At 50.3% G+C, this 26945-nt stretch overlaps 2 long non-coding RNA genes across 4 annotated transcripts; one reads left to right on the top strand and one right to left on the bottom strand.

The window, feature by feature from the left end:
- The first annotated feature begins 1257 nt into the window (after positions 1-1257).
- On the top strand, positions 1258-26945 carry LOC135978675 (uncharacterized). Of its 3 annotated transcripts, none has more exons than XR_010596055.1 (4): positions 1258-1370; positions 1968-2038; positions 21997-22191; positions 24351-26945. It is a non-coding gene; the product is annotated as an uncharacterized LOC135978675 (long non-coding RNA). The 3 variants fall into 3 exon arrangements; XR_010596053.1 differs by having other exon boundaries at positions 1267-1370; positions 21997-22178; positions 24351-26944; XR_010596054.1 differs by lacking the exon at positions 1258-1370 and adding an exon at positions 1643-1828 and having other exon boundaries at positions 21997-22178; positions 24351-26944.
- Positions 5332-13493, bottom strand: LOC135978676 (uncharacterized). The gene is made up of 4 exons (XR_010596056.1): positions 13257-13493; positions 12554-12647; positions 7437-7532; positions 5332-5922 (listed from the first exon to the last, which is right to left on the bottom strand). It is a non-coding gene; the product is annotated as an uncharacterized LOC135978676 (long non-coding RNA).

Below are 26945 nucleotides of genomic sequence, written 5' to 3'. Positions count from 1 at the left end.
TCTCTTCTTCTAATCCAGCAATAGCCCTGGCTGGGAGGATGCATGAGCCGCACAAACCCAACAGGGGGCCTCTGCATGCCCACGTGCTCCACAGGGGTCTACATGCCAGGTCTATGTGGCTCAGTGTAGGGTGAGCCCTTGGGGACTGGCCCTTGCCAAGCCTCACGTATGCACCTCCAATGGCCCAGAATCCTCACATAGGGGATTGGGGTGGGACAGTGCTCGCTGCTCCAGTCCACGGGCTGGAATCAAGGCTGCTGATGCCTGTGGGTTGGAAAGTTGAATTCCATCCTCCAGCTAACCAATGAGTTGCCCTCTCAAAGTCGATTACTTTGGGGGGCAAAGGCAAATTCCACCCCAGAAGAGCAGGCCTGCACAATCCTACCTCTTTGCTTGCCAGTTCCGGCAAGCATGCCCTTATGGATCTTTTGTTTTAAGCTCCTCCTGGGGCAGAGCCACACATGTATATGCAGCAAATCTGAAGCACTGGGCTCTGGCTCTTTGGGCTGCACAGCCAGTGATCCTCAGAAGAGCAGAAGGACAAAGAAGCAAAATAAAAGAGCAGGGACTTTCTAGGTGGGCATCCTTCCTTCCTAGATTCGTGTGCCTGGCTGGTGCCATAGTGGGGGCAATGTATTTTGCCAGACATATGGGAATGCTGCTTCGTTTCCAGCCTGGCATGTCAATGGAGCCCCTGATTTTCAAAGAACGAAACGATGCAGTAAATGCGTGTGGTCAAATTTTCCCTTCTTTATCTGGACACTAATAATAATAATAAGTATTTTGCATTTATATAGCCTGACCATCTCAAAGTGCTTCCCAAACATTAAATAAGCAAGTCTCCAACTCCCTCTGTGAGAGACGCAAGTATTAATAATAGTGCCATTCTATTGATGAGGAAACTGAGGCACAAAGAAACAAAGTGACTTGCCCGAGGTCGCGCATGAATCAGTGGCAGAGCCAGTGATGGCCCTCATGAGTTTTGCCTCATGCTCCAATCACTCAATAATTCAGTGAAAAGCCAACGAAAAAAAAAAAAGAAAGGGCCCAGATCTGCACCATGGTTGCAGCTGTGGAGGGATTATGCCTGTCGTAGCAGTACAGTGGGCTAATGAATTAAACCAGTTAAAGTTGCTGCACCAGCTAGTTCTTGCTTTCCATTCTGCTAATATTTGCTCCTGGGACAAAGAGAAAAAACAGTCCATGATGTTCCAGTTGGTCTGAAAGCTCAAACAGCTGCTAAAATAAGTGCCTGGGCTGAATTTTGCAGGTCAGGAGATTGCAATCCACCAGCAGTTGTTAAGACCACAGAGGAAATTTATTTGACTGGGGTTCAGGGACATAGGGATAACATTCAGCTGCAGGCAATGGTGAGTAAACCTAAGAAACACAAGATAAACTAAACAAATAATCTAAAAATACAGTACCAAATTTCCCGTTTGGTTTTAAAGCATCTAATAGGGAAGTTTCACTGATTTAAACTCCAGTTTGGCTGGTAACTGAAATGTATTTACATTCTTGAGGGAGCCAGTGAATCCTCTGAGCCTGCTGGGTCAAGCTGTCAAAAGTGGGGTCGTTGCACTTCTCCTCAGCATGTGCAAATCAGTTTAAAAAAAAAAAAGAAGAGAGAGAAACCACTTTGGGAAGCAGGGCCTCTTCCTAGGCCTTGTCTGCATTGGGACTATAGCCAGCGGGGTTGCTGCATTGGTGCAAACCCCTGATGTAGACATCATGGTTCACACGAGTGGTTAAATCCCAACGTAGATAAGTTTCCTGCCTTCGTGTCCATCAAGCCAGGCTCTGGAAAGCCAGGTCCCCAGCCCGCCAGGTAAGGCCCTTTCAGCATGTGCTTTTCCTTGGCAGCTGTGGTCACAGGTAGATTTAAAGAGGAGTCCGCACAGTGAATGTACTAATTAAAGCATAGGAAAAATACATATAATGAAAATTGGCTTTCTCCTGTTCCTCAGAAACATTTGCTCTGATGTGTACGCAGCTGACCATCTGAAGACATGGATAGTAGGAAGGTCAACTAAATAAGGTAAGATTTTTACATTCTAATTGGTTATCTGGAAAGGCAGCTGGTGGGACTTGATTTTTCATTCACAGGGTGACTTAAAAATCACACAAACTGGAAGGATTCCCCCCCCCCCCTCCATTTTGTAAAAAGACACTTGACTGCTTGCTACGTTGAGAATAACTGCTAGAAAGTTGTTGAATGAGAGCTAAAAAGAAGCTTTAGGAAACACCCATACATCCTACTGACTGGAATGTGTTGGCATCTAATTTAGGTCTCTTCTAATTTCTATAAAGGGTTAATTAGATAGTGAGACCCAAGCAATGGGTTGAAGGTACAGTAGTCTGGGAAGCTGACCTGGAAAAGGAGATAACATAAGCCTCGGGAACTCATTCTGAATAATATGCACAAACCTTTGTGGAGTGGCATAGCTGGGCCATGCAATTAAGGGAAACTGTTGCAAACTCCCCATTTATTTGTATGTGATCCCAGTGTCTGTACACAAACCCCAACTCATGTGTTGTTAGTAAGGGTTTTGCCCCTGAAAGTCTGAACCTTAAAGTTTGCATGATCCCTCCTAGACATTGCTGGATGTGCAGAGATTGCACCTCTACGGTTAACATCTACTGTACTGCTGTACATGACTTCCCTACAGTATTTCCGAGTAACAAAGGTTGTCGGTGTTTTGTGAGTCAGAATAGACTCCAGCTCCCCCTACCATAGCTGGGTTTCAATCCCTCTAGTCAGCAGCTCTGACTCTGGATACTCAGAGGGAGCAGTTTAGTGGAGTAAGAAGGAGTCACATTACCTGTATTGCCACCCCCAAACATTCAAACTAATGATCCAGGCCCCCAAGACTCAAGAGATGTTTATAAATAAATACATCTGGAGTTATTTTCTTTCCCTTCTGGTTTCTCAGCCTTTAGAGGGCACTTGAGTCAGGTTTTCAGACTTTTCCCTGCTCTCATAGGGGCAATGAAAGCTGCGATTCTCATGTAACCCCTGACCCTAGAACTGGGGCTGTAAGAAAAACACCCACTATTGCAAGAAGTGTCCCAGGTCACACTGGGGAGCAGAAGCACACTGTCTGGCTTAAAGCTAGCTCATGTATGTCTACACATGTTACAATCACACCTCCCACTGTCTCATTGCCAAGTCTCCCTTCACAGCTGTGTGATGCTGGTTTGTGCCCCTAGAGGCTGCAGACAAGGGAGAACTGTAAGTAACTTACGCTAGCCCCTTTTCACACTTGATTACTCAGACATGCTTTTTACTGCATGCTACTATCTCTTGCCATTACATGGGATTAGATGTAGCCTTTTATCACCACCATAAACTGACACGCTGGTGCTGCCAGTAACAGGTGGCACAGGATCAGAGCTGCTACTGGGGCTGAGAGGTTAAAGCTGGCTAATGCAAATGCTATTAAGGCTGTTGCCACTGACAAAAGCAGAACAATACACTCCTGAAAGCCCTGCCACAATTACCTCTTTCATGGGCACTGAGGCGGCACAGCCACAAAAGCAGTTGTTCTATTCAACTGTCCGGGGCCTTGTTTGTTATTTTACCATCTTGCCTGAATAAGTTATGTCTGTTGGGATCTGTGCCGGTGCAATACCAGAGGAACGTACACTGTGTTGAGTAGCTGGAGGGGCAGGAGATGCGGTGGCTCAGGAATGAGGTCTGTTGACAGCCTGGGGGACTGGACAATTGAAGGTGCTGCAGGCCAGAACTGAGATGCACTGACAGAGTTTCTGAGGAGCACAGAGCTAGAGCAGAAGGGGATGCTGCAGGCTAGGATTGAGATGCATTGGGAAAGTTGTATGGTGCCCCAGAACTGGGATAATGGGAGATGCAACCGCTCAAGTCAGGATTGAAATACATGGGCAGAGCTATGTAGGAGGAACCCACGAGTGGAGCAGCGAGGGATACTACAAGGTCAGTGCTGAGGTGCACTGGCAAAGCTATGGGGGGTCCTCAGAACTGGAGCAGCAGGGCATGCACAAGAGCAGCAGGTGGGCCAAGGTGCATTGGCAGAGCAGTGTGTGGGCCCAAGCTTGAAATAGCAGGGAATGCAAGAGAACAGGTGAGGACTGAGATGTTTTGATGCTATGCAGGGGAAGGTCACCGGGCCCCTATGCACAGTGGGGCTAGCTCAGGCCACTTCAGATAGTTCTTTAATTCCATGAGCATGAAATGCATTTATATTTTAAAACAAATAAAATGTAAAAGCATTAATCTGTTGATGAGCACAGAGGGTTAGACCCTTAGATCCCCTTCATATGTTACTCTTTTATGCCCTGTCTTTTTGGCAAATCTGAAAGAACCCTTAAATCCCTCCTCCTCTTGCAATAACCTGGAAGCTGAAGAAGATGGCTGTGTTTAACTTGGTGCGGCTGAGTTTACTGAACTTAGCGTGAGAGCCAGAGGGTGCAGTGTTATTTACAGTGACTTCCTTCCCAAACCAGCAGTGAGCTTTATATAACACAGTCCAGCCTGACATCTCATTTGTCTGGGCTCTGCTGGGAGATCCTGGAAAAGCTAGTGGAGGGTCCCGGCCAGTCTTTTCCATTAGGTTCTAGTTAATAGGAGTTACATGCATGGACGGATCCAAGACTAGAGACCTTCTCTCTGATTGCTTCTTTCCTTTGCCAGCCAAGGAACATGGAGCCTTTAAGATGCTGTGCTCCCTGCCTCCCACAACATTAAGTGGTAATAAGAGCTGGGAACACTCAGCACTTTGCAGGAGCCAAGCATGCCAGCAAAGCCCATTAAGACGGTGAGCTCTTTGGGGCAGGGACTGTCTTTGCTCTGTGTTTGTCCAGTGCCTAGTGCCATGGAGTGCCATGACTGGGGCTCCTACATGCTACTGCAATACAAATAATAAGCAATAAGAATGACAAGTTTGAGAGAGTTATATTCGGGGTGGGGAGGCATTTTCTTGCCCCAACCTTGTTTTCAGGGGGCTTAAACCACACTCAAAACCCCCTCGCTCTTTGGGATGAAATTTCTTACACTCGTTCACAGGCACAATGTCATTCGAACGGTTGCTAAGATTCCAGCTGCCTGTTGCCAGAGTCCTGGTGAAAACCCCTTGACCCTTCGTGCTAGTTCTGCCTTGTTCCCCCTCTGGCTGAGGCTGTGCCGCGGGAGTTTTCCCTGCAGACCTGAAGGAAGTACAGAAATCCTGTCGCTCCCTTTTCTGTGCTCTAGCAGGCCCCCTCAGAAGGAAACCACCTCACTCTATGAATATTTTAAGAGCTCAGCGGGGCTGGTACGTGTGCTTTGCAGTTGTTATGGATCTTGTCCCAATAGGGGAGTTCTAATAATAGATCCTGAACTGTGGAATGAGAGGGCAAGGGGCTGATTCTTAGAAGAAAGCTCTTTGTCTATACAAGAGATTGTACAAATTCACTCATGTCCCCGTAGGGTATTAAAGGGGAAATGAAGCGGGATGTAATGCCTGTTGAGAGCAGCTGATCACAGGCCCCTTTTCCCCTACAAATCCACAATGCTATGCTTTTAAGAAAGATGCACCTTTTATTCAGACAGATCGGCATCACCGGTTCCTTCGGATTCAAAACTTCAAGACTTCGTAGAATTTCAGGCCAGAGGGGACCATTCGATCATCTTATCTCCCATGTAGCACAGGTCATAGACTCTCAACCAATTACTGAGCCCAATAATGTGGATGCACCTGTCCCTTGTGCCTTGCTGTCCATGCGTCGTTCGTACTGATCACACTTGGCTCTGATGAAAAGTTGGCCCAGACGCAGCCTTCGGGGTCGCATTTTCCTATCTGCGCAGCCTGGAAACCCCATGTTTCCTCAGGGAGCTCTGACTTCTTCTCTCCTCCTTTCTGACAGAAAAAGGAGTAGGCAGCCATCACGATCAACATCCCATCCCCGCTGCAAAAAAGAACCATGTTGTAACTGGGGCTGGGGACAACTCTGGTGGAACTCGTCCCCACCCCCATCCCCCAAGACAGCTAAAGTTGTAGTGCAGATGGACTCTTCATTAACTGGATTGTGGAGCAATGCTCTGGGCTCCCTGGGTGAAAGGTGCTAGAGAGGCACAACGTAGGGTTGTTACCCGAGTGATGCGTGGCTGCTTGAGGAGGTGGAGGAGGAGAAGCTTTGGCAGGGGACAAAGCACTATTAACCCTGGTGGGCTGGAAGTTCAGCTGCAGTGATGTTGGGGCCTCGTGTCTGCAGGTGCAGACTAAGACCTGGATTCAACAAAGCCCTTTTGCACATGTGTAAGTGCTTTGCTGAATCAGGGCCTAAACAGCGCAAAAATCAGCCATGGTGACAGTACAAATCAAAGGCTCCCAGCCAGTCGACGCACCATCAGTCACTGGGTACTGTGCTCCTACGCGCAAGGAAGGCAGCCAAGCGTCAAAGTGGGGGACCAAGGAGGCGCTGCCACAAGGCACTGAGCTTCCAACTCCCAAGCCACATGATGATCCCCTTTTAAAACCCCTCTGCAACACATACAGCGTATCGCCACCCCAGAGCTTGCTGGCTCTTTCCCCAGAGTGCCTAGCAATCACTGCCCCAGGCAACAGCAGCATGCATGGGGATTGAGAATGGCCTTTCATCTTGGCTTTTCTAGCTGTCCCAAGGACACTGAACTCAGACCACTGACACCGGGAGAAGCATGTAAGGGGAGGGGACAGGATTTTCCCTTCTCACAAGAAGTCAGACAACTCATATCCAGCATGGTCTCCATTGGCCAGTGCAACTGGTTGGGCTGTACCAACCGCCCCAGCAGGCAGGCAAGAGTTCCAGTGAGAACTTTCAGAGCCAGCAGCAGTTCAAAGTTGGGCCAGGCCCGCTTGGGGAGTTAACTCCCAACTGCCAGGTATTTTAAGGTAGGGGGGGTAGCTGTAGCTCCCCATAATGTTTCCCCAGGTGAAATGAGATGGCTGTGTTTGCTTCAGCTCCCATTCCCGACCTAGCCCCTGTACTCCATTGTAGTGCCAAAGGGCCCAATTCTCAGTGGCACACAACTCTGACAGTGGAGATGAGCCTAAATATAGGTGGGAAGGCCCCCTTCCTCCCTCAGGAACACTTGCTATGCAGAGGGTCTCCCTGACTGCTGCAGAGCTGACATAAGCCTTGCTTTCAGCCTCTTGCATACCGAGTGTGTGCATCAAGGGTGTGCACTGCCCTATGGCTATTCTCTGGTTCCTAGGGCCCAGGGGAAGCAAAGTAGAAACTATAGCAGCCCGGAGGTTGCTCTAATTTACACCCGGGGCCAGGCAGCCTCCTACATAGCCCCAGAATACAGGAGACACAAAGGTGGTTTAAAGCCACCTTCCCCCCTCATCCACCCTCCCTCCCTGCCCCAAGCACAAGAACAGAGCAGCCAGGTTCAAAGTATCTCCCTTTGTAAAGGAAGGTGGGTTTTTTGTGCCTACCTCTGTGGAGAAATCTAGCATTGCGTTTAACTTTTGAACTTCCCTCCTTCCAGTCAGCTGAGGAGAAGCTGCTTGATCAGGGTGGAATGTCTAAGCCTGAGGAGAGAAAAGGGAACCCTCTCAAAAAATGCCTGAAGTGCCAGGTAGAGTTGGACAGAGCCTCTTTCAGTATGCAAGGCCTGTGTCCTTGCTGCAATACCAAGGCAGGAGAGGACCAAAAGAATCAGAAAGGCAAGAGGTAAGGAAGCAAGCTTAACAAGGGGAAGCAACACTTGAGTGCAGTGTAGCTATTTTATCCACTGCCATCTGGCAGCAGCACCTAGGGCTGTGCTTGTATCAGTAACGTTGATGTAGCCTAGACGTGGACGTGGCTGTTCCCTGCCCCAAAGAGCTTCCGGTGGAACTTCCGCAAAAACAATATCCCCGGCCATAGGCCAGGGACAGAGGCAATGGCCACAAGGTTTGGAACAGTGGCTTTGTGAAAGCAGGGAGATTTGAAGAGGGAGGTGAAGGCTGGCTCATGGAAATGGAAGTGTGTTTAGCTACCCAGGGCAGCCTGGAGGCAGGGGCAAAGCAGAGAGAGGGATTTGGCAAAGGGAGCAGCTGGCTGAGAGAACTGGGAGGAGCGCAGAGGTGCGAGACAGGGTGAAGGGTGAAATAATAATAATGTAGATTGTCACAGTATGGGATCAATATGAACTAATTTATCCTCTCACGCCCCTGCTACGCAAAGAGGGGGAAGCTCAGGCACAAGGGAAGTGACTTGCCTGAGGTCACACAGCAAGCCACAGCCACACCCACACTGGGAGCTCCTAGGCCTGTGCTTAATCCACTGGATGTGACGAACTGGGACTGTTCTTGCTGGGGTGTGGGAATGCTGACAGGGGAGTGTGACTAGGATGGTCTGCATCGGGGGATGGGAGCCGGCCCAAGGGAACATACCTGAGCTTGTAACATGAGAACCCAGGAGGGGGTTGGAGGTCAGATGACTCCGGGGCCCGGAAACTGAACAAAGGCTGTGGGAGGGGTCGCTGAGGGCAGAGTGCTGGAAGCAGGCTGGAAGGAGGCTGGAGAGATGGCTGGGAGGCAGAGATGGCTCTGACCCCCCAAGGGGGGTGGGCCGGCATGCCCTGGGACCCCAAGCTGGACCTAACGGAGGGGGGCCCTGTTGTCTGTGCCTGCAAGACCTGTCTTGGACTGTATTCCTGTCATCCAAATAAACCTTCTGCTTTACTGGCTGGCTGAGAGTCATGGTGAATCGCAGGAAGCCGGGGGTGCAGGGCCCTAACTCCCCCACAATCCGCAACAACTGGTGGCAGCGGTGGGATCTACTGCACCCCGTGGACGGCGCTTCCTGCAGTAAGTGACTGGGGAGCAGTAAAACGAAGGGGGATTGACGGGGACCAGGCACGCTGAAGAGTGGGAGAGAGACGGTTATTACCCCTGGGAGTGTGTGACCAGCGAGAAGGACTTTTGCAGTAACAGGGTCCCCCGGGGGGATCGCAGCGAGTGGTCCCAGGGGCGGAGGAGTCTGCAGCTCGACCCTGGCAGAGAGGTGGTGACCTCGAGAAGGGCTGGCACACTAGGGGTCCCCCTGGGAACTGTGGGGAGCTGTGAGCACACAGGCCGGGGAGTGGCCAGCAGGAAGATGTATGCCAAGCGGCTTAAGAGCGACCTGGTGGAGCTGTGCAAGCAGAGGCAGCTGCGCATTGGGAGGCTCACCAAAGAACAGCTCATTGCCCAGCTGGAGGCGGAAGATCGTGCGAATGAACTGATCCCTGTGTCTCAGGGAAGCAGCCTGGCAAATGCAGCGCAGGCACCAGTGTCTGTCCCAGCTGGGAGTGGTCAGCCGGCTGCTGAGGGCTTCCCGAGACCCCTCCTTCCTATGCCTAGGGGAAGGGTGGGGAGGAGCCCAGCAAATACCGAAGGCGCCGTGACCCCCCCGGCCAGCAGGGGGTCCCCCCGGCGAAGCTCGCCGGCCAGCAGAGGATCCTCCCGGCGACGTTCGGCATCCGGGGAGCGGAATTGGCTGGAATGGGAGAAAGAGCTAAAACTGAGAGAGCTGGAGGATCGTGAACGACAGAGACAGCATGAACGGGAGGAGAAAGAGAGACAGCATCAGCGTGAAGAGAGACAGAGACAGCATGAACGGGAGGAGAATGAGAGACAGAGACAGCATGAAGAGCGACAGCGTCAGCATGACCTGGAACTGGCGAGATTGAAGGGCAGCGAACCCCCGGCTGCGGTGAGTGAGGGGGGACCCAGGACTGCACGGAGCTTTGATAAGTGCATCATGGCCCCATACAAGGAGGGGGAGGACATGGATGACTTCCTGGAGGCCTTTGAGACGGCCTGCGAGCTGCACCGGGTGGATCCCGCGGACAGACTCCGGGTCCTTACCCCCTTACTGGACCCCAAATCCGTGGCATTGTACCGCCAACTGGGAGAGGCAGAGAAAGGGGACTACGAACTATTCAAAAGGGCCCTGCTACGAGAGTTTGGGCTGACTCCTGAGATGTACCGGGAAAGGTTCCGGGGTCAAGATAAAACCCCTGAGATCTCATATTTGCAACTAGCCGTCCGCATGGAAAGATACGCCAGCAAGTGGGCTGGTGGGGCCCAGACGAAGGAGGACCTGATTAAACTGCTGGTACTGGAGCAACTGTATGAGCGGTGCCCATCCGACCTGAGGCTGTGGTTGGTGGACAGAAAGCCAGAGAACCCGCGACACGCCGGGCAGCTGGCTGATGAGTTTGTAAAGAGCCGGTCAGGGGGTGGCAGGGAGGAGCCCCAAAGGAACAGGCCCGCCGCGATGCAGAGAGAGAGTCACCCTGGGACCTCCCAAAGAGGGAATATGGGGAATCCCCTCCCACGGGGAATGCCCAGCGTCAGGGACAACCGACCGGCTCGAGGGGACCCACAGGACATGAGCTGCTATTACTGCGGCCGAAGAGGCCACGTTCGGGCCCAGTGCCCCAAGCTCAAGGACAGACTGAGCAGACCGAACCCGCATAGGGTTAACTTGGTAGAGGCCCAGACGGACGAGGGGCAGGCTTCTCACGCAAGAGGGGCTGGCAGCTTATCAACTGCTCAAGAGAGAGAAGGGCCCCAGGCCAGCTCCTCTAGGGGGCTGGATGCCCCAGACTCAGGGTTTTTGGTTTATACGGTGGGCGCGGGGCTGTCCCTCCGGAGAGAGTACCTTGTTCCCCTGGAGGTGGATGGGAGGAAGGTCAATGGATACTGGGATACGGGCGCAGAGGTGACGCTGGCCCGGCCCGAGGTGGTGGCCCCAGATCAGGTGGTGCCCAACTCCTACCTGACCCTGACGGGGGTGGGCGGAACACCAGTCAAAGTGCCCGTGGCAAGGGTACACCTGAAGTGGGGGGCCAAGGAGGGCCCCAAGGATGTGGGGGTACACCCGTATTTGCCCACTGAGGTATTGATGGGGGGGGACCTGGAGAACTGGCCAGGCAACCCCCAAAAGGCACTGGTTGTGACCCGCAGTCAGAGCCGGCGAGGGGCCCTGCGCCCTGGCCTTGGGGGGGGTGCCTTGCCTGAGGCGCAGGACCCTAACCTGGTGGGGAGGGAACGCCCAGGGACGCGGCTCAGGGAGGCTGCAGCTTCGGACCCAGCGGGCGAGAAAGAGCAGGTGGCCATCCCTGTCCCAGCTGCTGAGTTCCAGGCCGAGCTACAGAGAGACCCCTCCTTGCGGAAAATAAGGGACCTGGCCGACCTCAATGCGGTACAGACCATGGAACGAGGTGGCCGGAAAAGGTTCCTGTGGGAGAAGGGGTTCCTGTACCGAGAATGGGCTCCCCCAGGGAAAATGGAGTCAGGGGGGATCAGGAGGCAGCTGGTGGTACCCCAGAAGTATCGCCGCCAGCTGCTGTGCCGGGCCCATGACATTCCCCTCTCAGGGCACCAGGGAACCTGGCGTACCCAGCAGAGGCTGCTACGGAGCTTTTACTGGCCTGGGGTCTTTGTTACTGTCCGACAGTACTGCGGATCCTGTGACCCCTGTCAGAGGGGGAGGAAGGCCTGGGACAAGGGGAAAACAGCTTTAGGACCCTTGCCCAGCATAGAGGAGCCTTTCCGGAGGGTGGCCAAGGTTAAAAGGGCGGCTCTAAACCAAGAGAGCCCAAAGCACAGACCTCCAGACTGGAGCGCTGGGAGAAGACCACAGCCCAGTTGGAACCCCAGAGGTATGGGGGTGGGAAAAGGGCACAGGCCGCATAAACCTTCCCACATGCGAACTGCGAGTGCCATCAAGCACCCCCGACCTAAGGGGGGGCGTGGAACGGAAGGGGCCTGGTGTAACTCCCACCAAGGAACTGGAGGGATGCGGGGGCATCCATGGGAACGGGGGTAGGTTCGAACTTCCCCGGGTCACTGGCTAAAGTGACCCTGCTCAGTTCGGTCTCGAAGGGGGGAGAGATGTGACGAACTGGGACTGTTCTTGCTGGGGTGTGGGAATGCTGACAGGGGAGTGTGACTAGGATGGTCTGCATCGGGGGATGGGAGCCGGCCCAAGGGAACATACCTGAGCTTGTAACATGAGAACCCAGGAGGGGGTTGGAGGTCAGATGACTCCGGGGCCCGGAAACTGAACAAAGGCTGTGGGAGGGGTCGCTGAGGGCAGAGTGCTGGAAGCAGGCTGGAAGGAGGCTGGAGAGATGGCTGGGAGGCAGAGATGGCTCTGACCCCCCAAGGGGGGTGGGCCGGCATGCCCTGGGACCCCAAGCTGGACCTAACGGAGGGGGGCCCTGTTGTCTGTGCCTGCAAGACCTGTCTTGGACTGTATTCCTGTCATCCAAATAAACCTTCTGCTTTACTGGCTGGCTGAGAGTCATGGTGAATCGCAGGAAGCCGGGGGTGCAGGGCCCTAACTCCCCCACAATCCGCAACACTGGACCACACTGCTTCTGCAAACGAAAGCAGGGAGGCAGTCAGGGCTAGAGTTGTGAAGAGCCTTGAGGGGGATGCGTGTCCAAATCCAAAGGTGGAATCTTGCTTCTCACATGACTGAAGGAGATGAAACGCAGTGTACGTGGGTGGGGGAAAGGCTTGCTGAGAGTGGACACCTCTGTTTTACTTTATAGGTGTATATTGGTACAAACCAGATTTTGCTGGGGGAATCTGTACATTAGTGTGTGCAGTCATCTCTTTTGGCCTGACCGGTTAGACAGCATTCAGGGTCTTGCAGGTTGTCGCCTTTAGGAGAAGAAATCAGAGACAGTCAGGTATTTCTTTATGTACACTCTTTGTAAATAAACAGGATTAAATTGCAGCAAGGGAGGTTTAGGTTGGACATTAGGAAAAACTTCCTAACTGTCAGGGTGGTTAAGCACTGGAATAAATTGCCTACGGAGGTTGTGGAATCTCCATCATTGGAGATTTTTATGAGCAGGTTAGACAAACACCTGTCAGGGATGGTATAGATAATACTTAGTCCTGCCATGAGTGCAAGGGATTGGACTAGATGACCTCTCATGGTCCCTTCCAGTCCTATGATTGCCTCGAAGTCCTATTTCCCTAAACACAGCAGGGATCAAAAAGGAGGTTCACAGTTTTAAGTCTCTTTCCAGCCAGCACTCTACCCAAAAAGCTCTCCCTCTTGGCTTTTTCTCAGGGCCATAATCTTTTCCTGTCTGCTTGACTTTCCTGCTGCCTTCTCTGCCTGCTTCTGCTCAGAGACACATCTACCTCCATCAGATAATACACTCTGCACACACAGCTCCGTTTCTGCCTAGCTTTGCATATGTTGGCGACCCCTACGGTTTCAGTTGTCTTACTTGAAAAAGGAGCTTAGCTGCTTCTTACTTTTATCCTGATTGAAGGGCAGCCATTACATCCACCAGCTTCAGTGAGGTTTCACCCAACTTCCAAAGCTCTGTCCAAGTTGCAGAACTACCAGGCTGGATTCCTCTCCTAGCCAAACATCCTGTCACGGGGTGAAGGCTAAGTGCTGCAGGGTTGTTTGAATGGTAATTGCTCTGTAAAAATTCCTGCTTAGCCAGTTCTCCTCAGGATCCAGGGGAGGGTAGTGCAAACCCAGCCATTAAAAGGCAGCTTTTCCAGTCTCATGGGGAGGGATCCCGTCCTGGAAGGCTTAGCCCACATCATTGGCGGATTTCCTGAACAGCTCATCCTGGTGCCTGCTAGGAGCAGATGAGTTATTCTCCAAAGCCTCCTCTACACTTCCCAAGGGTGAAATTTGCCCTTTGCAGAGGGCCAGCACCAGTCCTAGACATCCAGTTGCACTTTGGCCCTCTGTACAGGATGCACCCAGGACACACTTCCACCAGTGCTAGCATCAGTGAGGCTGCAACAATGCTGGACCACTGTGGGGAGAATGTCTGAAAACCCTCAATGAGGACTGATACGTAGCCCTAGGTAGCACCCATCCATGGGTGTTAGCTGCTCTTGTCTTGGGCAGAAAGTAGCTCCAGGCTGGGGCAGACAAGATCTGCTGCCTGATAGGACCAGGTCCATCACTGAGCATAGCTCTATTGCTGGGATCCGGAAGGCGAGTTAGACCCGGTGTCCTGGTTCAGTTCCATCTGAGTGTTAGCTGGTTTTACATTTACTGTGCAGGCTCCCAGACTTTATGCTGAGTTTAGCCATCTCCTAACATCCAGGTGTATCTCCCGCACGTTCTGTTAATAAAATTCATTATTTGTTTGTTCTACTACTCTCCCCCCTCAGCCCCTCTGTCCCCCATGGGATTGTTTTGTTTGGGAAAGCGCTGGTAGTTACTGTCCTTGGAAGATGTGTCATTCATCCATCCACAACCCCAGAAGAAGGTATGGGGGAAAGGGAATTACCTGCTGAGTTGCTACTCTGACTCAGAGAAGGAGAGAGGGTCAGAGTGGATCAACCTAGCAGAAATTGCCCCATTTCAGCCAGGTCTGTGTACCAAAAGAGGCATAGACCACAGGGCAAGAACATTTAACCCTTCAATTCACATAAACACTTCAGCAGTGAACTTCAGAGTGCATAGGGTTAAATTCAGCCCTGATGCGAGTGCCTGGAGTCCATGGAGATAGCGGAGGGCTAGTTTCTTTAAGCCAAAGAAGTTGGATGCCCGAAAGAACAGGTGAGTTTGGGCTAAGGGGCTGCAGGTTCTTAGGCTGCTGTTGTATTTAGGAATGACACTGGCTGAGGCAGAGCAATGAAACTGCTCAAAATGCAGAGGCTGAGTCAGTAAAGGCAGGGAATTATTACTCCAGCTCTGTTGTTTCATGAGTGAGGAAAGATAAGCGCACACCAGAGCGTGTGTTTGTCAAATCAAGATGATCTCCACAGAGCTGGTGAGTGGAAAAGGTGGAGGTCTTCCTCTCAACTCTCTGCCATTGCAAAGTGTCAGCAATGAAGCCAGATTCACAAGCAGGAAATAATGTCTCAGCTCTTCATACGTGAGACTCTCTCACATGTGCCCATGTCCCCTGCTGGATAATGTCATCTCTCCAGAGCTGAACTGAAGGACTCCTCTGTCCTGGGAAGGTGGAGAGGTTTGTGAGAGGTGTTGAATGCTTAGTCTGAGAATCATCCAGACCACTTTGAGCAGGGCCTCTGGTCTTAAATTACCCAGAAACTGTTTCCACTGGAAAGTCTTCTGCACAGACACTTCCCTTTGACACACTGGTGCATCAGCTGTTTATATGTTACTGTAAATGGCAAATGGGGAAAATATAAATAAATTAATGGAGATATCCTATCTTCTAGAACTGGAAAGGACCTTGAAAGGTCATTGAGTCCAGCCCCCTGCCTTCACTAGCAGGACCAAGTATTGATTTTTCCCCAGATCCTTAAGTAGCCCCCCTCAAGGATTGAACTCAAAACCCTGGGTTTAAGCAGGCCAATGCTCAAACCACTGAGCTATCCCTCCCCCTCCAAAAGGAGATGCAGGCAGTGACCCTCCTGGGGTAGTCATAGATATTTCTCGCTCTCAAAAGCCCAAAGGGATTTCTATGCACTGATGTGCACTGAACTGCTACACTGCATGCACACTTCCTCATCAAGTTCTTGGCAAGAGTCTGTCTCATTTACAAATTCCCTCCTCCCTCTTGACCTGAAATGAATATTAGAAACAGACAGTAAAAGGTCAGGTTATGATGTGAGACTAGATCCCAATGTTCTTTGGGTTTCTCTAGCGTCACTACATTGTTGTTTTCCACATCGGTTTTGGTTCCAATCTCTGCTAGGCAGGGAAGGGAAGTCAGTTCCTTCTTGTGATCGACAGACGTTAAGAGACATTTTTAGTAACTGAAATTTACTCATCTGCACCCGCCCAGAGACACAACATGCACAGTTACTATGCTGCCTGTTGAAAATCAGCTCCTAAGATCAAATGAAGGTGATGTCTCATGGCTCCCCCCGCTTCTCTGTACAGCAATAGCTTCCCAATATGAAGAGGGGCTCAGCCTGAGGCTTTTAAAGGGCTAGAACCCATGAAAAGTTTGCAGAGGACTCCCACAGCCTTAACAGATCTCCTGGACGCTTTCCCCAGTAGGCCATTCCCAGTCGGATCCCAAGGAGCAAGCCTGCCATACAATAGAAAATGAGCCAAGTGAGCCACCTGCTGGTCAAGACCGGGCATGGCCAAGGAATCTAGCTCAGGAGAGCCTCATCCACCCAAGCCGACGCTGCCCATGATTTGCACAGGGTCTTCCCCTTTCCCGGAAATGCTCCAAGAGCAAAGTCTCCACACACTGAGCCGTTACTTTTCCAAACCGGCAGGACATTCCAGCGTACATTATGCAGCATTGCCACAAATAATCAGAACGATTCTGCCAGGCACATCAACCAACTAATGCTACATTATCCTGCCCTTTTTTCTCACCAGCTCCTCGATTTGTGGAATCCAGCCATTCACAACGTGCCATGCAGCCCTCAGTGCAAATAAGTGAGGGTCCATGCTAAGATCAGATTTGTCTTTAGTCTCACATCATGGGCAATTTGTTGAGATCAAGATCCTTCTGTGAAGCCCTCCTGTCCCACCCACAGTGCCAACCCTGCCTCTCCTTCCAGAAACTACTGCATAGGGCATGCACACATGGAGAAGTTGTATTGGGAAAGAGCTAAGAAACAAATGGAAATGCAAATGTTTGAATGCACTGTGGAGGTGCTGCATTAGGTTCCCACCTCCATTGGGCTGTCTGCACCTGTCCCTAGATTTTGGACATTCCATGTATTTACCTGCCTTCCTGCTCTCCCACTGCTCTTAGATTCCCCCCCCCCCCCGACACTTTGCAGGTTAGCCCAGGATGCCTGTGTTTGCTTCCCCTCCCCCCTTCAATTTTGGTTTCATCTGCAAATATGGATCAGGGTTGAATTTACGCCAAAAGAAATTTGCCTGCCAAGGAAAGAAGTGAAGCTGCTGCAGAGGGAGCAAAACAGCCCTTGGAAACCCTTCAAGAATCCTTGCCTGGGCTGCAATCACTGCTTGAACTATGACAGATGCTTCCCCATCGCAACAGTAGCCACTCTGTGCTCACCAAGAACCATTGGTCTAATGCAGGGGTAGGCAACCTATGGCACGCGTGCCAAAGGCGCACTCAAGCTGATTTTCAGTGGCACTCACACTGCCCGGGTCCTGGCCATCGGTCCGGGGGGCTCTGCATTTTAATTGAATTTTAAATGAAGCTTCTTAAACATTTTAAAAACCTTATTTATTTTACATACAACAATAGTTTAGTTATATATTATAGACTCATAGAAAGAGACCTTCTAAAAAGGTTAAAATGTATTACTGGCACGTGAAACCTTAAATTAGAGTGAATAAATGAAGACTTGGCACACCACTTCTGAAAGGTTGCCAACCCCAGTCTAATGCATTTGGACTCAGTGCCTTTACTGTGTAACGCCAATACTCCGACTAGGGGCGAGGGCAATAGCTGATCGTGCTTTCCCAGCACCTCCAACTGCTGGAGGTTGAAGAGGTGGAAGGAGAAAGGAAAAGAAAGATGAGAAAAGTGGCAGCTGTGATCCCTTTCCGGGGGAGCAGGAATGCAGCCCATTACCTTTCCTCTCCCTGCCTGGAGCACTGTGTTAGAATCCTGGGAACGCCGCTAGCCAGGGAAATCCTGAATGGCGAGGAAGTGAGGGATCCTGACAGGAATTGACAATCAGTTTTGTGAATAGCTCTTGAATTATGTGGTTTCTTTCCGGTGTTGCCCTCCTGCTCCCATCCAACCCTGTTACTAATGCACTTGTTGCTCTGCAAAGGCTCCTGTGCGATGCTGCACAGGACAGTAGGGCGTTGCACTGTGCACTAATGAGCGAGTCACTGGCTTCTGGGGAAGTGTCACTCGCATGGTTGAGGGTAGAAGCTCTTCATAGGTGAGGCCTGCAAACTGATAGCTATCATGGCAGCATGCTAGGGAAAAGGCTAGAACTTATTCTAGCTGGAGGAGGAACTTCCTTCCCCAACTACTGACTGCAGGGAAAGCGATGCTGCTGGCACTGGGGAAACCAGGCAGGAGGTAGAGAATAACCAGAAGCATGAAAACAGTGGTTGCAGAGGCTGCATCGGCTGGAGGAAGGTGACAGTGGGGAGGTTCAGAAAAGTGAGGTAAGTTAAAGAGCATCTGTTTTCTTCTCTCCCTGTAGGTGGGGGAGGCCACCCTTTTGGCCTCAGCTACAAGAGCTCCCCATCGATGCAGTGCCAGTGGTGCAGACCAGTTGCTGGTGCTTTACCAGCATGTTGTCTAGACCTGCTGTGAGCAGGGCGGGATGACAGGAAAGTAAAAACACACAAGTCCAGTCTACACTAGTGTCTCTTCCATTGCTAGCATCAGTGCTGGAGCAAAGGGAGAAGAATTTCAGTCTTCAGCATAAAAGCCACCATAAACATACCACTCGCCATCTTCCCATAGAGAAGTTTTCCTTGTCTAAGGCGTATTGGGGTTATGAGATTAGCCACTGCACCTCCCGTTATAAGCCATATTCCAGGGCGGGGGCAGTGGCTGTTATTTAAGGAGTAGCAGAAGAGCACATAGTGCTTTAACGAGACAAGATTCTTGCCCTGAGGAGCTTACACCCTAACCTGACAAGGGACAATCGCCAAGGGAAAGAGCTGTGGCAATATGACAGTCCCCCTCCCAGCCAGTCCCTCTGCCTGCCAGAGCTGATCACTGAAGTGAGACTTTCATTAGCAATGATTTCTGTGAAATGCACAGGGAAAGGTCTGAGTGGTCTCATTGCCTTCACTCAATCTGTCCTTCCTTGAGACATCAGTCCTGCACTCCTGACTCCATGCAAGCCAGTGGGAGTTTCTCCCGATCAGGTGACCAGGATGAGGCCCTCCCCAATCTCCTGAGCTGCACGGCGGGCAGTAGCTCGCATTTCCTGTTTGGAATATTTGCAGACTCTAGGATTTTGAGAAGCAGATTCCACTGTGAAGTGTGCAAAGGCCCTTCTTCAAATCCAACATCCAGCCACTGAGCCAACCCCAGCACTTCCTAAAACGACATTAACACTCGGAATTACATCAGCAGCTGAAACGTACCAGTTTTATAAATATTTCCCATGAGGCTGTTGGGCTGAGCCATCCTTCTAAAACTCAGGATGAAGGAGTATTTAACATTTATCCTCAGTTTCTTCTCCAGCTCTCTACCCAACTCTCCCCACAAACCATCACTTTAGCCTTCTGAGGTCACATGATAATGATTTTATTTCTCTATGGGCCTGACTCTCAGGTGTGGCTGGCCTGTGTTCAGGGCAGGACCCAAAGAGAAAGGAAAAGTTGGCTTTTATGCATTCTTGGTAGCTCTGTAATTCTTTGTTCAGCCCCTGGAGTCATTTAGAGCAGCGTTAGAGCTCTCCTAACTCCCGTTGGGTCACCTATAGCCCCAAGCGACGGTTCTAGCACCTGGAAATAGCCAGAGCAGAGAGACTCTCCTGTCAATCCTTTTCACTGGCCACTCCCCTTCTCAGCTGGCCAGGGCTGCTGAGTTTAAGGCCTTTTGTCAGTGGAGCGGCACAAAGGGGCCGTATCATACTGAAGAAACAGGCCTTGCATTTCCAGAGCTGAGAGAGTCACTGCTGTGGGCCCTTGGAATGAGCTTGGCAGAGCTAACCCCTGCCCTAGAGTACATAGGAGGGGCTCCATTTACTTCAGTGGGGAATTTGGCCCTCAGCGGTTCCTTCAGAGCAGGTCTGTCCATTGTGGCAGCAGGCCCTGCTTTGTTTATTACAAGCAATAGGGAGCTCTATGGCTGATGGGTATTTTTCTGCTGGCAGGACACATGGGTTGGAGAGAAGAATATATCTGTACTGCTGAAGGTGAAAGTGCTTTTTGGGGCAGTCAGTTTTTAGCCCTGACTGTGTCCCCTTAAACTCATCAGTCATGAGTGTTGCAGCTGCTTTTCGGCTCACGTGCCCAGGAAATTCTGTTTAATTCCTTTCTGTGGCTGGTGAGATCTGAGAAGGGACAGGAGTAAGCACGCTGCTGCTGCTGCGGCCAAAGGCTCCCCTAGTGGCCTGTTTGCTTTAGAACTCGCTACCCTGCCTAGCAGGCTGGGCAGGGTCCTCTGCATAGGCAGAGATCAGCTCAGTCCCTGAGAGATGGCAGTCCGGGTCCTTTCTGAGCCAGAACGCAGAATAAACAAGACAAGAGATGAATGGATTTCACTGCCAAAAAGTGAGTTACCAACAAGGAGCAGTTGCATCAGGAGGCAGTTCCTTTTTCTGGATGTCATTTCCTGGCACGGGTCCATCTGAATGTGGCATCTTTGGCAGCTCGAAAATTCAGTGCTGAGCATAGTCTGTGAGGGAACTAAATCATTTTCCGCCTCACACGGAGCTTCACCTTAGGGGCATTTAACCACAAGTCATAGAAACAGGTGGGTGCTGAGGAACTGATTTTTAGCTTAAGTGAGCAAGGCACTGGTAATCAGGACCCCGCTCACAGCATTTGCAGCGTCAGCTAAGTTAAAGCCGTTGCTTTCAGTGGCTCAGAATCAGAGAGAGAAATAACTAATAGTCTCTTACCTGCATGCAGATAAACCAAATAAATGCCTAGTAAGCATGAACAGGAATCAAGAGTGCCAGAGTTCCAGAGCAAAGGCAGAATTCTAAGTGAATTTCACAGCGAGCTCCGTGCTTAAAGACAGTGTGTTTTTTCCATGGTCTCAGAGCCTGACAAAGTCTCTGGACAGGGTGTGCTGTACAAACGCTGGCAAGTTACAGTCAACTCAAATGAAAAGGAGCAACTTAAATACAAAGCACACCAGAGAAGGAGCTGGCTCCTGGAGTTATTGACATGGCTGAGAAGATCTGGCCGTTCTAAATAGTTCTCAGAAGCTGAGCACAGAAATAAGCCCCAGAGTCAAATGTCCCAGAAAGATCATGGAAGGTTTGAATTCCACACCTTTAATTCCTTATCGCCCAGCAGTTTAAATGAACACTTCATTATATACATTGCAAAATGAAACTGACAAACAAATGTCAGCTGAGATCAGTATGGACTCAAGGACCTAGCACTGCCTGCTCCAAGGGCCTTTCAGAGGAGATAGAAAGCAGACACCCTGACAATTTGTGGGTCCAAATTCAGCCATGGCATACACAGGCAGAACTCCACTGAGTGCAAGAGCTGAATCTGGCCTAGGATCAAAGATCCCATGATGTTTTTTAGGAACAGAGGAAAGTTAGGGACAGGGTTCGGTAACATTGGAGCTCAAGTCATTAAAACCAAACCAGTTTCCATTCCCTCTGCAGACTCAGAATGAAACCTGCTGTCCTCACATGCCTTGCTCTGACATTAGACCAAATGCTAGCAGGACTTTCTCTTTGCTGCTATCTGTTCCATACCCATCAGAGCAAACACAGCTGAGTCGCAAGTCTTCTGTTGTGTGGTGCGCACAGACAGGTTTTTCAGGTGAAATTCACCCCCAGCATGATGACTGCTGCACCACTTCAACCCTATAAGTGGAGCTGGGCAGACGGGGCCATGGGTGAAGCAGCTAGGTGGTGGAGGTCGGGACTCCAGACCTGTTCCAAATAGACTGGTGTGGAAGATAACAGGGCAGCAGCACTGTAGTGAATTTCATCCAAAGGACATCTCTGTGCACAACCCACTGCAGAAGGTCCTCCCCTCCCCCCAGGCGCCATTGACTATCCTTATAAGAATGTAGCTGGAAACAGCAAAGATAAAGCTTTTTCTGCAGAAAAGGGGGCAGCCATTTCTCATTATGTTAACTCCTAAAGGAGAGGGCTAAAAAGGGACAGTCAAGCGCCTCATCTTCTTTGCTTCCAACTGCAGAGAGTGTAATAATGGCCGGACACACAGGGGTGCTGATAAGAGACTGATCTTTATTGTCTGGCCCCACTCACCAGACACAGGTCAGTGTTACTAAAGATGCCCTTTCACACAACAAAGGGTGTTCTCCTGAAAATCTAGTGGCTGGTATTAGATGGCCCAAAGCAAAATTAACCAGAACTGTTTTTTTTCCATGCCGCAGTTAAACTCCATGTGATCATTTAATCTGAGGAGCTCAGAAGAGGATGTAGCGAGGTTTCTCTGAGGACCCCTCACCTCAGCACTGTCTCTTCCCCACAGGGATTCCTATGCATTTGGAAATGCAAGCGAAGTAACGGAGATAGAGCCCTTGTACACTGACTTTATTTCCTGTGGTCGCACTGGGCGGAGGAACGCTATCTACGACATCCAAGGAGAAGCAACCTCCATCAGCATGCGGAAGCTGGCAGGCGACATAGGCGAGCTCTCCATTGAAGGAGCAGGTGAGTGTGCAAGGTGAGGAAACTGCCATGGGCACCCCTGAAACATGGCTCCCTAGGCCTAGCCTGAAAGGCCAAGATATTCAACTCCACGCAAATTCAGGGAGTCAGGTGTGACCTGAAAAGCTCACAGTTGGGAAACCCAAGCACATTGAAGAGGAATGGCCCATTCTTGCCTAGTGTCACTGCCTTCTTATTTAATGGGTACGTTTGTCTGAACTTGGACTTCCTGTTGCTGTGAGCTCCTTACAGTGAGTGTGATGGTGATTCAGGTTCTAATTCGTAATGGGTAAAACACGGACATGCTCCTGTCAAAGCCCTTTGTGTAAACCAGTTCAAGCACTGATGTCTCTTCTGCGGGGCATCTAATGGCAAAGGGCACCGGCAGGACAAACTCACCCCTGCTGTGCTTTAGAATAATAGGCTCTTTGAAAACCTAAACCATAGTTTCAGAGGGGTAGCCGTGTTAGTCTGAATCTGTAAAAAGCAACAGAGGGTCCTGTGGCACCTTTGAGACTAACAGAAGTACTGGGAGCATAAGCTTTCGTGGGTAAGAACCTCACTTCTTACCCTTGCATCTGAAGAAGTGAGGTTCTTACCCACGAAAGCTTATGCTCCCAGTACTTCTGTTAGTCTCAAAGGTGCCACAGGACCCTCTGTTGCTTTAAACCATAGTTGTGTTTCTATGTTTTTTAATAATAGAATTTTTTAATGTAATCTTTCCCCTGCAGCGCATTCTGCTCCTGCTTTCACACATGCTGACCAACTGGGTGTACTAAGGCCAGGGAGCCTAAAAGTGAAACCCACTCAAAGCAAAGGGAAACTGATTAGTCTACCTGCCTGTTGTGTAAACAGCACAAATGGTGACAGTAAACTTTGTTTGTAACATTCCTTCCATTTTGATCTTCTGAACGTTGATTTGTAACAGGGATAAAAATGTGTTTTCAAACACTTTTTACCCTTTAAGCATGTTACTAGTGGATTCTAATGTGATCCAGCAGCCACAGAGCAAATATATTGGCAGCCAGCTACCAGGAGTTTCAGAAGACATCCAAAAGAACTCACCCTGCTTCTTTGTGTGACCTCGTAAGTGCAATGTCCCCCGCTTAGAAAGCGATCATTGCTCTAGCACTGCCTTATCTAAGCATTCCAGTTAGGTCATCTCAACCCCCTAAAACCTACTTTCGCACCCAGCCTCCTCCCTCTTTCTAGAATAGCCTTTTGCAGTTTGGTGCATGTTAGAGGTTGCATTCAGTTTGAGACCCCCCCGACCCCCAGTTTGAGAACCCATGTTTTAGGCCCAATATCTGGCCCCAATGAAGTCAATGGTGGCTTTGCCACTGAGTTCAGTGCGATCAAGATTTAGTCATTATTGGTCACTCCTTTGAATTTGGAAACATGGCTGTGTACATAAAACAGCTGGCTATACAAGCACAGCAGAAGTAGTTTGCTGGTGGTGGTTGGGAGTGAGGGAAGGGGTATAAGCTTCAACCGAACTCGTGGCTTCTCTTTTAGTGGAAGTCTTATCAATGCTCCTTTTCATTCATTAGAAAGGAGAAGGGCCTTAGTCTCCTGTAGAGGGGACAGATATACATCATGCTATTTTGGATCATGAAAGAGGGAGGCTAACATTTTGGGGCACTCCATCCCCTCTTCCCGAAATGGCTTCTGGAAACAACATGCTTAACTGAAAACCATGGTAGAAAACCACTCTCATTCCCTCTAGTGAAGTTCCCAAGCTGCAGGAGGCAAGTACAGTGGGATCAGAGCCTACAGCCTGAAGCCCCTTCTACTCTACCAACAGCCAGCGAGCAAGAGACAGCCCTGGAGTGGTTCGAAATCGCTGGTCCAAGTCTCTCCTTGAAAATAACCCAGAAGCTTGCAAATTCCATCCACTTCTCCAGGACCTGCTCTGGCATGAGCTTGGGCCACTAAACCCAGCAGGGGGGGAGTCTCAGTGCCTGAGCTCCAGCCTGAGTGGGAACGTCTACACTTCTATTTTTAACTCAGTAGGGTGAGCCCCTCATGCCAAGTCAGTTGATGTGGGCTCTGAGACTTGCTGCTGTGGGTTTTCTTTTGCAGTGTAGATGTACTCTGTGGCATTACAGCTGAAGTGAGTAACCTTTTGTTCTCAAGTTGCAAGTTTAATCCCTCTTTCTTCCTTTCGGTTTACAGGAAACCAAGCTGCTGCTTCTGAGAAGGAACCTGAAGCGAGACTTGAGGGGCAAGATGGCACCCCCCCATCATGAGCGCCACAGGAGTGGGTGGGGGAAGGGTGGGAGGAGGAAAGAACTGTAAACACTAAATGGGAATGTTCCATCAAATTTGCTGACAACTGAGAGCCAAACCAGAACAATGAATTCTCCCTTTTAAATGCCTCTGCTGCGACCATTCTGTTCAGATACCTGTAGGAAGCTCATCGGTGAGTAGTACATCCACGGAACTCTGTTCCCATCTAGGAGAACTTAGAAGAACACTGCACTGGTGGTAGTCACATGACCCACTCTCGAAGTGCCTCAGTAGCAATTTTCCTCTAGAGGAAATTTAAAATATACACTTCAGCCTTTACTGTATGTAACCGTTCTGCCCATCTAAGTTGGCAGCAACAAGGGCCGGGTTCTGTATCTAGGGGTTCCGTTTCAATAACGCAATGCAAAACCGGCTCGAGCCCCCACCCAGTGACCTGGGACAATTACATACCACCCCCTGGGCGCCTCTAGGAGGCAATACTTCCCCTCTCGCAAGCACGGAATCTGAGTGTAACAGAAAATGTTTAATAACATGAGGTAAACAACATCAGCATTAAATTGGAAAAACAACACAAACAGGCTTCATGAGCAAAAAACCCACCCCAGCAAATTGGGCTGTGTCCTTTCCCTTTGGTTCTTGAAACCAGCAACCCAAGAATCACCAAGGTCCCAAAAGTCCAACAACCCCAAAGTCTCTTGGGTCCAGCAACCCAAGGATCACCAAAGTCCCAAAAGTCCAACAACCCCCCAAAGTCTCTGTCCCTGGTCAGTGCAGCCCCAGAGTTCAAGCGGGGGGGGGAGGCACGCAGGGTGTTAAGGGGCACCTTACGTGATCCGAGGCCGACTGGCTGCCTCTCTGTGGGGTTCCACCGCAGCCTTCTCCACGAGCTGCTCCGCTCCACTCCACCAGCTGTCCTGTGAGCCGCTCCCGCCGTCCACGAACTGCTCTGGCAGCTGCTCCGCTCTGCTCACCGACCTGTGAGCCGCTCAGCTCTGCTCCACTTCAGCTGTTCCTTGGGCCGCTCCCACAAGGCTCCGCCCTGCTCACCGACCTGTGAGTCGCTCAGCTCCACTCCAACCATCCCTGTGCGGCTCCACTCTGCTAGCTGCTCCACCAGCCGCTTAGCAATATAGCTTCAGGCTCCCCCACTAGTTAACACAGTCTCAGTGATCTCAGCTCTTAATAACTTTAGCTCTTTTGTGATTTCAGCTCTTGCTAGTGCACCATTAGCCCAAAGTGAATTCAGCTCAGCAGCCTGTAACTAGACTCCTAATGGAATCAAAGTTAGCTCTGACATTCAACAGTGGAGAGAGAGAGAAGGTAGTGCAATTGGTGTTTCAAACCCTCAAAGAGGGCCCATACCATCAGATATAAATACCTGACCCCATCCTCTCTCAATTCACTGGGTTTGGTAACCCATGCCCCTTGTCAAGCAAGTGCTACTTAGGTAATGGTGAAGGACTCACTCAGTCGTTCTGTCATACAACAGTTCCACTGGCCTTGATTCACAGAATCAGGGTAACAAAACTTTATTCTTCCTGCCCCAATAATAGAGAAACTGGGGATCCCACACCAGCCAAAGTAACCACTTTGAGTTGCTGTTGTTTCATGCCAGGCGAGTGGGTTTGCCTATGCAAACCAGATCAGCCCCTGGAGTTCTTTTCCACACTCGCCATAATTCACCACCAGATGTCAGGGTAGAGCTCATCCTGACTCTGCTTACATCTATAAGGTACATTTTTTACTCTGTACATTTAGACTATTTATTTATTTCCTGTTCCCATAGATTAGAGATTTCGGTGCTTCCCATACTTCATCTTCCTTCTGTATCCAGCTTAGAGGTGAAGGGATATTTAGTGCTGCCTACACAGACACCTGGAGTCATGGGGATCAGCTGGGGAGGGGTGAGGGCAGTTCCTGCTGCACTAATATTGAACACTATTAACCTGTGCTGCTGCTTTTTGGGAATCAGAAAAGCACCAAAGTTCACAGGTGCATGGACAAACTATCTGCAGGCTCAGCAGCACCACACACACATGGGCACCATTTGGGGTCGTAGGGTTTTAAGTTACTGTTGGAAGAAGGGCAGAAGAGGCTTTCTGTGTGTTTTGACAGTTGACAAAATTCAGACTAATTTCTTTCAGCTTCCATACAGCTCCAAGGTATTTCTCTCTGGAAAAGTTTCACACGCTGTCTCTTCAGAGACATTTTTCATGGTAAAAATTGTTTGATAAAACTATAAGCTTGTTGTAATAAAGAACACACAACTCTCAGATAATAAAGTTGAGTGGGGGTTTTTTGTGCGATGGTCTCTTCCCTGCCCCCTTCTATCCCGTGAAATGTGGAATCGCAAACTCATCACACATCTATGTTGGGAACAGAGGGCAAGGAGCTATTTCAAATGACATCAGTGCTGTCCAGCTTCATATGCTCCCAAGTGCCGCAGCAACTTCCAGCTGAGAGTGGACTGGAAGCCAGGCTCAATAAATGCAAATCAATCCACTAGTTTGACACCAATGT

The sequence above is a fragment of the Chrysemys picta genome, unplaced genomic scaffold, assembly GCF_011386835.1.
Source record: "Chrysemys picta bellii isolate R12L10 unplaced genomic scaffold, ASM1138683v2 scaf385, whole genome shotgun sequence".
NCBI classification, from domain to species: domain Eukaryota; kingdom Metazoa; phylum Chordata; order Testudines; family Emydidae; genus Chrysemys; species Chrysemys picta.
This window is presented reverse-complemented; position numbering and strand designations above follow the sequence as displayed.